Source organism: Choloepus didactylus, chromosome 10 (assembly GCF_015220235.1).
Source record: "Choloepus didactylus isolate mChoDid1 chromosome 10, mChoDid1.pri, whole genome shotgun sequence".
In the NCBI taxonomy this organism is placed as follows: Eukaryota; Metazoa; Chordata; class Mammalia; order Pilosa; family Megalonychidae; genus Choloepus; species Choloepus didactylus.
In genome coordinates this window covers 32418200-32431528 of record NC_051316.1, presented here as the reverse complement: position 1 = coordinate 32431528, position 13329 = coordinate 32418200, and the positions used below count along the sequence as shown (strand labels likewise).

At 43.3% G+C, this 13329-nt stretch overlaps 1 protein-coding gene across 3 annotated transcripts in view; it reads right to left on the bottom strand.

The window, feature by feature from the left end:
• Positions 1-13329, bottom strand: part of DAPK1 (death associated protein kinase 1) — a 201547-nt gene that overhangs the window by 127112 nt on the left and 61106 nt on the right. The gene's annotated exons all lie outside the window — the stretch shown is intronic.

Here is a 13329-nt window from a genome sequence, read left to right as displayed (position 1 = left end):
GATGGATGGGTGGGTGGGTGGAAGAATGAGACTGAACACATCCAGAAGCCTTCAGGATAAAAGCAAGACCTTCATTTCCTTCCTGCAGCATAGTTAGCTGATTTCCCTAAACTCAAAAAAGAGGAATCATTTTGAAAACAAATAGAGGAGAATATGTAAATTAGTGGCCTTGACCTTGGAATAGAAGAGTTGGATCCTTCCTCCCCTTGTCCCTCTTGGGTTTCCCAAATGATGCCAAGTTCTTAGAATTCACAATGGCTGGGCCTTTGCTATTATTCTGCGTTGAAGATGATCCTACTCTGGATCCCTGATGCTCTAAGCCAGACATGAAACTCAAGCTGACAGATTTATACTTCCAAAAGTAGAACAACTAGGATATGAAGGTCCCAGAAGAAGCCTCATGAATTAGAACAATGAGGATTCACTACTTTCCCACTGCCCCTTCCAGCACAGAGCTTTTCCCACGACAATCTCAAAAAAAAAGACAAGTTATCTTTACTTAGCCCACTTGGCTTAGCCACTGTGACAAGCTGGGATGGCTGCAAGGTGTTAAATGTAATTGTGGATATGTTCTCATCGTCTTCTACCTAAGTAATGAGTATTTGGTTTGAAAGAAAAGTCTGCATCATTACAAGTCATTCGGTGCTTCAATCAAGCATCATTTTCAAGAAAGGCCAAAAGTCTTCCCTACATGATGTGGGAAAGAAGTGAACTTGAGCTTGTGTGTGTGTGTTTGGGGAGGGGAGGGGGTGGTTATAGTAATGAAAGTACAGTGTCATCTCTACCACACATTCTATACACCTTGGAGATATAAAATAACTCAGCTTTGACTGTAATGCTATATACGGCTTTTACTGCACAATTCCTGAGAATGCATTTGGAGCCTCCTGAGGATGTGGTCCTGCTAAGTTCCATGTCAGAATGGGCTGGCATGCATGGCATGAATGAATTAAAGGTAAAAGGCAATGAAGATGAAGCCCAGATACAAGGAAGAAGGAACTACAAAGACAGCAAAGTTGAGAATACCATATGGACTCAAATCCCAAAATAAGATGAAAATCCCCAAACTAAAGCTATGAGATACTGAAAGATAAACATGACTCCAAAAGGTGAATAGAAGAAGATAAAAACACAGGGGTTTAGAAATCTGTGATCAAGCTCACAGTGGGAGAGCAAGCCCACAACCGCTTGGCCCAAATGCTTTTTTAAATTTAAAGATAATAACTAATGCACAAGATAATAACAAAAGCACAAGAAAACATGCCCTCTCTCATACATAGTGGCAGTGAAATGGCACAACTGTTCTGGAAACAAATTTAGCACTATGTCACAAAACCTTTACAATGTTTATAACTTTTGGCTCAGTGACTCCGCTTCTAGGAATCTAACCTAAGGAAATAATTAAAAAAGCAATCAAAGGTTTAGTTACAAGAATATCTGTACTTAACATGGAAGAAAAGAAGGGACTTAACCAGAGGAAAATGACTGCATCAAGTTATGATATACTCACATGGTGCAATCGAATGCCAAGCTTGAAAATGGAATTAAAAAATTACCATGCAAAACTATCATAATATACTATATGGAACAAAGCAAGATATGCAAGTATATACATTACAAATGGTATATGTGCGTGCAACACTGGAAACCAATAGAGTAAAATCTTAACATTTAATGGGCTCTTTGGAGATTAGGATTATGGAAGATTTCTATTTTATTCTTCAAAGTTTCTGTATTTTTTCAAAATTTCTAAATGAGCATGAATTGCATTTAAAGTCAGAAGAAGACTGCCATCAAAAAATATCAGAGAACCGTAGAAATGGGTAAAGGCAATGGAAATTTTTGTCACCTGGGGGTAACCAGTCCCTATTGTCCCCTGAGTACCCTCTCCCCAATTCCAACCTCTAGCTCCAAAGAGTAGATGAAGGAAGATGAGAAGAAAGGAAGAGAAAGAGGGAAGGAGAATAAGAGGAGAAAGAGGGAAGGAGAACAACAGAAGGCAGGAAAGGGACAATTTAGAGCAGAATTTTTCAACCCTGGCTGCACATTAGAATCACCTAGGGAGTCTTTTTTTAAAAATCCCAATGTCCAGGCTCTACCCATTATATCAGAATCTCTGAGAGCAGAGCCCTGCCTATGGTATTTTAAAACACTCCCCGGGGAATTCTAAGGTCCAGCAAGGGCTGAGAAGCAGGACACAGAGAGCGGTCAGCATAAAAAATAAGCATATATCCCAATCATCTGAAGTCTGGTTGAAACACCTTTTGCTGGGACCCACCCCCAGAGCTTCCGATTCAATAGGTCTGGGATAGGGCAGAGAAGGTCCGCGTCTACCTGGTTCTCAGGGGACCAGGCTTTCAGAACCACTCAAGTAGAGCAACAGCTTCTTGGGTTTCCCCATTGGCCAGGTCTCATATAATTTTTAGTGACTAACCAGATGATTATTATTTCTTCTCCAAACAACCGATTGGCAGGGTTTTCTTCCCCCACAAAGAAGAAAAAAGGAAAAATCAAGACAGAGGAAAGAAAATGGCCAATTGAGAAGCCTCAATAAGCCAAGCTGCTGGGCTTGTGCTTTGACTACTCCAGAGGTCATTTCATCCTAATGACAGTCTTGCATGGAGGGTACAACTTGCTCTATTTCAGGAAAACAAACACTGCGATCCAGAGAAGCCCGGTAATTTACCATGGACAGGCAGCTAGTGGAGGCTGGAGGTGGAAATGCAACCAAAGCTTGTCAGATGCCTGAGTCCTGGCTTTCTCCCTCCAAGAACACACACGGGACTAAGATAAAACTTTTCCTATGGGCAGACGTAAAGCTGCCTAGACAGACGTACTTGAATAAGAGTGAGGGAAACATAAGAGCAAATATATGAATTCACTATGTATTCTTTCAATTATCAGTAGAGCTAAAGAAGCAATGCCTGAAGCCCTGGTTCTGATAACTGCCTCCCAAAGCACCCAACTTAAGCTCAAATCCTACAATACCTTTCCAACACCCTCTTCCTGAGAGGTCCCAAGCTTTCCCCAAAGTGTGTGTTGATCCTCCCCGCAAGAAGTGATAAACCCAGATTGGTGATCTTTGGCTGGAGGACTCAAGCAAATTTGAGCCCCTAGGACAGAACTTGGCATTCAGAAAGAGTTCAATAGACAGTAGATGAATGATAAGCACAGATTTGAAGCTATAACACATTTGTAAAGGACTGATCTGATATTATACATCTTCCTTTATCAAAAAAAAAAAAAAAGTCTAGGTATTCTCTCAACTACATTCTGATGAAAGTACTTATTGCATTCACTATTTATCTACACAGTGCTAGATTTACCCATAAATAATGGTCTGGGACCCGAATAAATATGTCCCATACACATATGGAGTGTTCACATGTATAAATGTTCTCTGATTAACAAAATGCATGTAAATGCGAGTTTATGCATTTAAATGCGAACCACCACAATCACCACCTCCAAAAACAAAGCTACAATTTCAGTACAGAAAAATATTTGCTCAGCCTGCCTTTAGCACAAACTCAAACACACTGTCATTCCCTCTAGTCTGTGTGCCTGTGTATATGTGTGCAGATGAGCCCATCAAAATCCACTCTCATTTCGATTACACAAAAACAGACACCGCACTGCTGCTAACCGTTGCTAGTTAGGAAAAGCAAAATATCGAACCTGGAAAGCACATTTGTAAAGCACATGATGTCGACTACTTTGGCTTCAGGCGTTACCCGTACCCACAGGCCACCTACCTGAGGAGGGTCCCAGACCTAGGCATTCTATACACAGCCCCTGCTCTGCTCTAGGTCTCACATACTGGGGCAGCTCCTAAAGGGCTGTGGACACACGGGTTGTTTTGTTAAATTGGGGATGATTAGGTTGAAGAAAATTATTCTGATTCTTTCACATCTCTTGGTAAATTCTCCTCTATAGGGAAAACTTTGTGTTTGCTGTTAATTCCCCCAAAGGCATGGTTGGGGTGGGTGATGAACTATCAACTCACTTATGAGACTTCACTTGTACAGAAATTTATCCTTTTGACAGCGGGTGGAACATGCTAGAAAGAACACAGAATGGTCGACTCAGTCCGGCACTAGATCCAGAAATCTATTTAACTCTTGACGTCCAAATAACATTGATGCCATTCCCCAGATGACTCCTTTCTAACCCCCAAGGAGGAAGAAGGACAGGCCAAGTTTCTTCAGCACCAGGCTTTTGTTTTTCAAAGCAAGGATCCCAGAAACCAAATGCTCCTTAAGATTCAGGGGCCTCATCGTGTCCTATAAGGCGACCCATGCTGCTCAGAACCATCTATTCCTTCCCGTGCTAAGACTCGGTCCATTCTTTTATTCTTATGGTGGTTATGGTTATTGTTGATCTCTTTGCCTGGCTCTAAACACATGGGCCAATGTCCCCAGCAAGCTGAAAATGGCACTAGGGGAGCCACTAGGAACTTGTAAATCTTGCCCTCTGCCTTTAAACTTAGATTTATTGCAAGCAGCTTTCCCCTTGTATTTGTGTCCCATATCAGCCTAATTAATTAAAATAAGTGAACACCTATGAAGGCCAGCTGTGGCTCCTCCTGGAGGAATGCTTAAGAGTTCCAGTGTGACCCTGAACCTCTTGTGGTGTAGCAGGTGGCTGGGAAGATTCAATCTGAGAGGTCTGGACTGTATCCAAACACTACCAGGGTTTGAACATGACCTTAAGACCCTGGCAAGGCAGAAATGGAAGTTGTCTACCCCAATATTTGATCTTCCCTTTGTCTTGAGTCTGGAATTATGAATTTGGGCTGAGAATCTGGTCATGTGATAAAAGACCACATTTCCCAGCCTTCCTTGCAGTTAGCTGTGGTCATGTAACTATGTTCTGGCTGAGAGGATATAAGCAGAAGTACTGTGTGCAACTTCCAGGAAGTGTAATTCAAGGGAAAGGACATGCTCTTCTTCCTCCCTTCTTACTTCTTGCTGGGTGGAATGAAGATGTGATGGCTGGAGCATGAGCAACCATTTTGGACCATGAAATGAAGGTCATGTGCTTAGAATGGCAGAGCAACGTGATAAAAGGAGGCAGAATCCCTGTGGTAGTTTGAAGCTGTATGTACCCCAGAAAAACATGTTCTTGAATCTAATCCATTCCTCTGGCTGTAAACCCATTGTAAGTAGGACTTTCTGATGAGGCTACTTCAGTTAAGGTGTGACCCACCTCATTCAGGATGGGACTTAATCCCTATTACTAGAGGGAATGAATACAGAGAGAGAACAAGAAAGCCATGGAAGCAAGAAGCTGAAATCAATGAAACCCAGATAGGAAGGGAGAGACCAACTGACGCCTCCATGTGCTTTGTCATGTGGCAGAGGAGCCAAGGATCACCAGCAGCCGGTCTTTAGGAAGAAAGCATTGTCCTGATGATGCCTTGATTTGGACATTTTCTCGGCCTCAAATTCTAAGCTAATAAATTCCAATTGTTTAAGTCAAACCCGTTTTATGGTACCTGTTTTAAGCAACCTGGGAAACTAAAACAATCCTTGACACCACAGAGCTGCCACACCAGCTGTGGACTCCTCTTATGTGAAATTGTAATGAACTACTATTTTCTTTAAGTCATTAATATTTTGGGTTTTCTGTCGCAAGCAGTCGAAACTAATCCTAGCAAATATTCCATTATGAAAATAGCTCTAAAGAAACCTTCAAAACCCAAAGTGATCAAGGGTCCTTGGATTAGACTAGAGATCAGGGGCATGAAGTGAATTCTGCAAGTCTATTTCCAACAGTTTGTTAAGTTCCTGGATACTGGTATCTCAGCCAAATAGATTCCTGGACACTAAGGGGGTATTGGAGTTGCATCAAAGTGATGAGAGAAGGATGGAGTCCCAAGGCTACGAAGCACTAGTATAAAGTGTCACTGCAGGATTGGCTGGAGTTGGGGCCACTTACTCCTTCTACAAGTCTGAGCCTTCCCTGTCAAGGACGGGCAGCAACTGCTCTGCCATGTCACCACGGAGGCGGAGAGTCTACCAGGTGTGTTGCCCACCTGCTGCAAACATGCCAGGCCTTCCTTCAGAGCCACACATACCCACTGCCCCCACATTTGCCCCCTCCCTCTCCCTCTTTCCCATCATCTCTGGCTGTTACGTTCATAAAAGGCCATGTGCAAAGGACAGCACTGGAGTGTCACCAGCCCTTCAGAGAGCAGTGTTTCCATCCTGGAGAGACACAGGTTGAGCTTTTGTGCCACCTGTGAAAAATGTGCAATGCACGCTGGGCCTGCCAGGAAGGAAGTCCAGGCTCAGGTTGCATGGCAGGAAGTGAAGCTCATTCCTCATGGGCAGCCAGGGGGGGCTGTCAGCTGTGCAGATGTCAGCAAGAAAGACACGAAAGTCTGTGCATCTTTCAGCACCCCAGGCTCTTCACAGCTAAGTCAGAGGCAGAACGGGGTAGAGCATGTTCAGGGCCCCAGGAGGCTGTATTCTTGCTTTTTGACCTTCTGTAAGTCACAGATGCTCTCAGGGACCAGGTTTTCTCATTGGTAAAAGCACTTCAAAGGCGAGAGGGAAGCTGTGTTTTTCAAAATCTCTCTGGGGAATTCTTATGATCAGCCCGGTCTGGGAATCCCTGACTTGGAAACTTGCTGTCCAAAGTGTGGCCCCTGGGCCAGGAGCACTGGTGTACAACTAGGTGCTTCCTTGCTAGAAATGGAGGATATCTCAGCCCCTTCCCAGCCTGAGTGAACCGGGAGCTGTGTTTTAACAAGACCCCCAGGTGTGCACAATCAAGGACTGGCTTAGGTGATCTACGATGTCACGGCTTCAAGGAGAATATTATATATTTAGCCACGGTCATGGGGTCCAATCTAAATGCCTGCTTTTCATTTTTAAAAATAAAAACCACTTATTGTTAGAATTACAGAAGACAATGCATATAAAGGATTTGGCATTCAACAGGAAAGCTCAATAAGTGGTAGCTTTGTTATTTATACTTCTATTAATATCAGCTGCTCTATTCATTGTTCGAAATGCACCAAAAATGACAGAACCATTGGGTGAAGAGAAATTCCAAATTCTGAAGCAATTAAAAAAATTATATTTCTTTTAATCCAATATATTCAAAATAATATCATTTTAACATGTAATTAATATAAAAACTAATGAGATAGCTTACATATTTACATACCAAATCTTTGAAATTCAGCATGTATTTTTTAATAGATTATTTTTTAGAGCAGTTGTCAGTTTACAGGAAAATTATGGCGAAAGCCCAGCATTCCCATATACTGCTCCCCCTCCCCACGGGTTTTCCTATTAACATTTTGCCTTAGTGTAGTACATATGTAACAACTACGAACCAATATCATTAGAATTCTATGATTGATTAAAGTCCATAGTTTGCATTAGGGTTCACTCTTTGTGCTGTATGGTTCTATGAGGTGGGTTTTTTTTTTTTTTTTTTAAATTGTGGCAATGTATATACTGTGTTGTGTATAACATTTACCATTGTAATCATTTTCAAATACACAATTCAATGGTATTAATTATAACCATAATGTTTTTCAACCATCACCACCATCCACCCCTGGCATGACAACATTCCCCCACTGGACAAAGACACCCGAAATCTTAGTCTTGAGAGATTTCCCGAAGGCAAAAGAAATCACAATGCCCTGGAAGGAAGATCCCTGGGCAGTCAGGGTCATCAACCAAGGAGAGCTGGCTCAAGCCAATAATGGCAAAGCCCCCTCTTAGCCGCTCTCAGGAGAACAGAGGCTTTTTATGTCACCATGTTGGGGAATACAGTTGCATCCCATTCATGTGGCTGAAGAATCAACAGCAGTATCTACCCAAAATGTCAAATGCCCACAAATTCTTGCTGCCTGCAGATGACTGAACAATGTTTAAAGGCTTTCTACATGGATTTAACCAAAGATGAGCTGCTGGCAGGCAGAGGGGCGGAAACCAACTGAGGATGCAACCAGCAATTTGTGTCACTGGAGCTTTTGGAGGCAGATGGGGTGGGGGGCCCAGCTCCCTCTGCTCCCTTCTTAGTCTCCTCCTTCTGCCTTAGTTCTGGTCTTTGCTGGGAGGGCAGAGGTGGGCTGGTGAGGGGCCTGGATTCTGGGTCTTCTTCAGAATTCTCCAGGTCCCCACCTTATCACGTTCCTCTTATTTTTAAGCACCAGGAGAAACCACTCTCTGAATTACAATTTCACCCACAAACACCAGCCGTTTGCTCTGAGGCTCCTTCGGAGAGGAAAGCAGGGTAAGCAGAAGCCTGGGGTCTCCCGTCTTGTCCCCAGGTAACGGCTTTTGTTCTCAGGGCACAATTAAGTCGCTGTTCGCTTTGAGTGTGTGTGTGTCCCGAATACACAATGCCTTCTATTCTGGGAGTCTAAAGAAAACAGACGTTGGCATGAGGCGTCCACATTTTCCTTAATGAACTGAATAGCCCAACCCGAAATTCAAGGGCTCAACTTTCAGCTGCACACAAAAGGCTCGTGTTCCAGTCTGGTTCACTGAAACCAAGTGACTTTTATATCAGCCTCAAACCCTGGGAGCATTTACTTACTCATTCTTTTCTTATCAGCGCATTTAAGGGTCAGTTGCACCGTGTAAGCAAAGGAAACAAATTGAGCATATGACACTTTGGATGAACAACACAGACACACACATAAACCCACAGAAAGTCATATTCAACACCTTATGTGTTATGGAACGTTTTCTCTCCCCTTTTTCCTGTCCCAGAAATTGGGGGAATTTGAATAGGCAATTAAATCTCCGGGAAAAAAATGCCACAAATGATGATTCTCTCCTATAAGGAAATTCTGTTCATAAAATACTGAGAAGTAGATGTCTGTATTAAGCAGGCTTTTTGCTCTCCCAACAGTTCTCTGCTTGGAGGTGACACTTAAACGAAAGCTCTGCAGGGTAAAACCTGTATTATATATTCAATGTGCAACTTGCTGTTTATTTACCCAGCAAAATACAAACAGAATGGAAAAGAGCACGGCTCAACTGGAGGGTAATATTCTTGGAGTTAAAGCGAAGTATTCGACAATATAAAAAGACACAAACACAGATTTACATCAAAGCCATTTTTGAGAAGTGATAAAAACAGTTTCCTAAGCATAATTTTTCTCCCGTTTGCTAACTGACATCTTGTAGTATCTCCCAGTGTTAATAATTACACAACTTTGGGCTCAGGAGGGAATTTTCTACAGAAAGAGAGGCCTAAACAGAATAAGAATAAAGTGTGTCTCGTGTATATTTAGGAGGGGAAATGAAGTTAAGAGTTCATAATAGCTCTGGTGATATTTAATCGCCAGGGTTTTTACCTTCTCTTTCCTGAACTGCAAATGACAGAAATTCTTCTGTTATCACAAAGCGTCAAATCCATAGGGGCTCAGTCATGCAAACAGCAACGTTAAAAGCGCAACTCAAACTTCAAGAAAAGAGGTATAAGACTCAGATGCGGGAAAAACAGACTGCTTTTGTTTTTATAAGTTTTCTTAACCCATTAAGAAATACAAAGACGATACTGACAGAAATAAAGCCATGACATTCCGAGGTCTAGAATTAGAACGTTATGGTGTCCTCATTAGTCAAAAGCGAATCCTACAACTTAATTCCCCACGCTGGTCAAAGTTGTTTTCTAGAGTCTGAAATTTAAAAGAAGAACAAAGCAAGGGGACAGAGTCCTCAGCTTTGCATTTACAGCTGTTCTGCACTTTTTCTATAAAGCACCCCTCCAGGCAGGGAGCAACAGCACAAGACAAATGGATTGGAAGTCCTCTCATAGGGAAAGGGGGGTGTTGTCCAATTGGAAGCTGTCTTCCAGCAGTGGAAGTGCCAAGGAATCAGTCTCTGAGCCTTAACTGACATCAGTTACAGGAAATAGATTTTCCCCTCCAGTGCTTATCAAAAGCGGGACACAAAATACTTGTATCTGTTAATTGCAAGTTAACGTATGTGTGTATGTATTTGTATGTGGATTACTGCCCACAGTGGAAGCCCTTGTCCACCTGGCTAGGTATAGAACAGAAATGTGACTTCTAAAAATACAGATTCCAGGGCCCTCCCTTAGATTCTAATTCGGTGGATGGGGCACGACCTGGAAACCTGCATTTTAACACACTCCCTGGGCGATGTCCACGCACAGTAAGTTTGAAACCCACAAACCTAGAGGGGTAGTTCCCAACCAGAGAGTCACTGAGGGAGCTGTTAAAAATCCAGACGGCCAGACCAGGCCCCCAAACAATTAAATCCTAATGTCTGCGCCTGGCACCCAGGCAGCCCCAGGCAGCAGAGGTTTTTAAAGTTCACAGGAGATTACACACCAAGCCAAAGCTAAGCCTCACTGAGGCTGAAGCAAATTGGTGCCGCCTGGACAAGACAAGAGATGGCCCAGCATGTTTCCTCTATCAGGTACTCAAGAGACAACCTCCTAAGGTATATATTTCAATCTGTACTTTCTTTCAGTGGCCGATTCTACAATCCTCTAACTTTCTCAAGGCAGAGTCTTCTCATTATGTCAGATCACTGCGCCCCCAGAATAAGGGCTGAGCTCTTGTTAAGCATTTACCTTGCAGCCTGGAGAGCTGCTCTGTCACACACACACACAAACACACACACACACACAAATGATTGACAATTAATTCGGGAGTGGAACTGCTTTGCCACACCTCAAAACTATCAACTCTGGCCCAGACAGTCCTTTGTACACTTCTCAAGGATGTTTAAAAAAATGATTTCTTAATGACTTGTGTGCATCAGCCAAAGTACATTTACATGCCATCCCCCTCTCTGTCCAGACACTGTGCACAGAGGACACGGAGAGCTGTAGCTAAGCTACAATGCCACCAGCACAAATCTCATTCCCCTACTCCCTTCTTGCACTATTTGGTGAAGCTGGGGGACTTGTGCCACGGATGAAAAATCATCTCCCCTGTAGACTGCATTCATTAGAAACTAAATTGCCTCAACAAATTCTATTATAAAAAGGCAAGTACCCTCAAAGGAAGCTAAGCCCCATTCACCAGGAAGTGTTACTTTAATCCATTGATTGAAACTGGAGACTCAGGGCGAGTGTTTTTTGTTTGAAAGAACCAAATTCATTGTCAATATTTTAAAACTCTAATTCCCGGCATTGCCTGGTGAATTGGAGGAGTGGGCAGCGCTGGCTCACATCCCCACACGCAACGGTCACACAGAGGAAATAACAGCTGCCCCCTTCAGACAGGCCATGGACTTTCAGGCTGGACACGGCCGCACTGCCCCCTCACGCCTGGTCAGCTGCTGCCCGTATAGCGCCTACAGGCATCTGAGTTTGCAAATTGCTCTAAGCAGTAATTCAACCCAAAGGGCAGAACGGGTGATACAAAGAAGCCGGAAAGGATTAGTCAACACGTTTTCCCTCTTCTACTCGTCTGCTACGAAATCATGCACATTCACTATCTCATCAGAGCCCATTTCCTCGGCATTACTTACTATTCCTGTTGACTATGACAACTTCATGGGGTGTGTATGAGGACAAGGAACTGCATATTAATAGGAAAGCATTTGGAAACTAAAACTGTTCGCACCTGTGAAGGACAGCTAGGGAGGGGCTGGGCAGCCTGGGGGTACACCAGGACGTGGGGGGACGGGAGGCACCTGGATAATGAGATGTGATGCTTAGTTTTCTGGGTCACTCTGGCTAGGGGATGGCACCCAGTTATTTAATCAGACACTAACCTTGGTGTTGCCGTGAAGGTATTCCGTAGATGTGGTTAACTTCTACATTCAGTTGTCTCCAGTGAAGGATTACTCTCTAAATGAGCTGAAGGCCTTAAGAGCAAACGCTACAGTTTTCTGGAGAAGAAACTCTTCCTGAAGGCTGCAGCTTCAACTCCGGTCCATGTTTCCAGCCTGCCAGGCTGCCCTATGGATTTTGAACTTGCCAGCCCCTATAATTGTGTGGGCCGAATCCTCAAAATAATACACACACACACACATATCCTCTTACTGGTCCTGTTTCTCTAGAGAACACTGATACAGAAGGCAACCTCTAGATAGTTGCCCCGTGAGTGCAGCAACTACAAACCCGGCACCAAGTCCAGTTCTGACAAGGGCCCCTACCACACACACGGAACACTGCAGTGGAAACCAAGAGGATGCCAGAAGCCAGATCTTGAGTTCAAATGAAAAAACTAGTTTGGAAGGCTGCAAAACACATCTCACAATTGAGCCTAAGTCCCTCATTACTTCCAATCTGATCCAGTCTCTCCGATTTAGTCCAGGGTCTCCTGACCCATACCTGGTCTTTTAGAGGAAGAAATGGAAGAGGAAGGAAAGACAAAGAGGACAGAGAAGACAGTCAGATACTCCTCTCCCATCCCCCACTTCTCTCCCCACCCCCATCTCCTTCCCCAAAGACCTTATCTCCTTCCCTATATTATCAGTTGAGTAGGCTATTTGCATTTTGGCAGGATTTTCCTTTTCCAAGGCCTATCAACTGAGTCTGTAGGAGATGGCAGATGGTCTGCTGCACAGTTAATTTGAGCACATATTCAAGACAATAATCAGCTACAGATTGACTTGGCACCAGCGACCAGGAGGGGAGAGACCAAGCCTCCCCAAAGTCCAACATGTCCCCTCGACTTTGCCTGCACTAGACTTGCCAAAAGAAAGCGTATATTTTAATCTCATGATAATCTATTTTGGAACGAACTAGATTTCTTAACCATTCCATCCATATTTTCAAATAAACTATCAATATGAACTCTGCGGCACTTCTCTTTGCACTGCCAAATACTTCATTAATCAGCGTTCTTGCTATTTCGTTATCCAACCAGTCACCTAAAGGTATAGGTATCAGCTCACAGTCTTCCCATCATGAGGGACACTGATAGGCACCCTGCTAAAATCCCAGGAATGCCACCACTACATTCCCTCATTCCATCACTCCAAAGATCTTTTCGAGTAAGGAAATAAAAGTTGACCTGATGTGACCAGCTCCTTCTAAGAACGCACCAAGGTTTCCATTCCAGGCTTGTTTGTACTTCTTGTTCACAACATAGCTCCACAAAGCCGTGTGTGTGTGTGTGTGTGTGTGTGTGTGTGTGTGTGTGTGTGTGTGTGTGTGTGTGTTTATTCAGTATTTGCCATAATCAGCCAACTGGTTTAGGCTAATTACACAGTCATCATTATTTTTATAACTGATTCTCCCCACCTTGTTCTTCGGTAGATTCTTTTAAAATCTGAGCTTATTTAGAAAGTTCCTTTGCCAATAAATATTTCTCTCTCTCCACCTTTTCTCCTCAATTGGATTATTTGTGCATTCTTCTACTTTTGG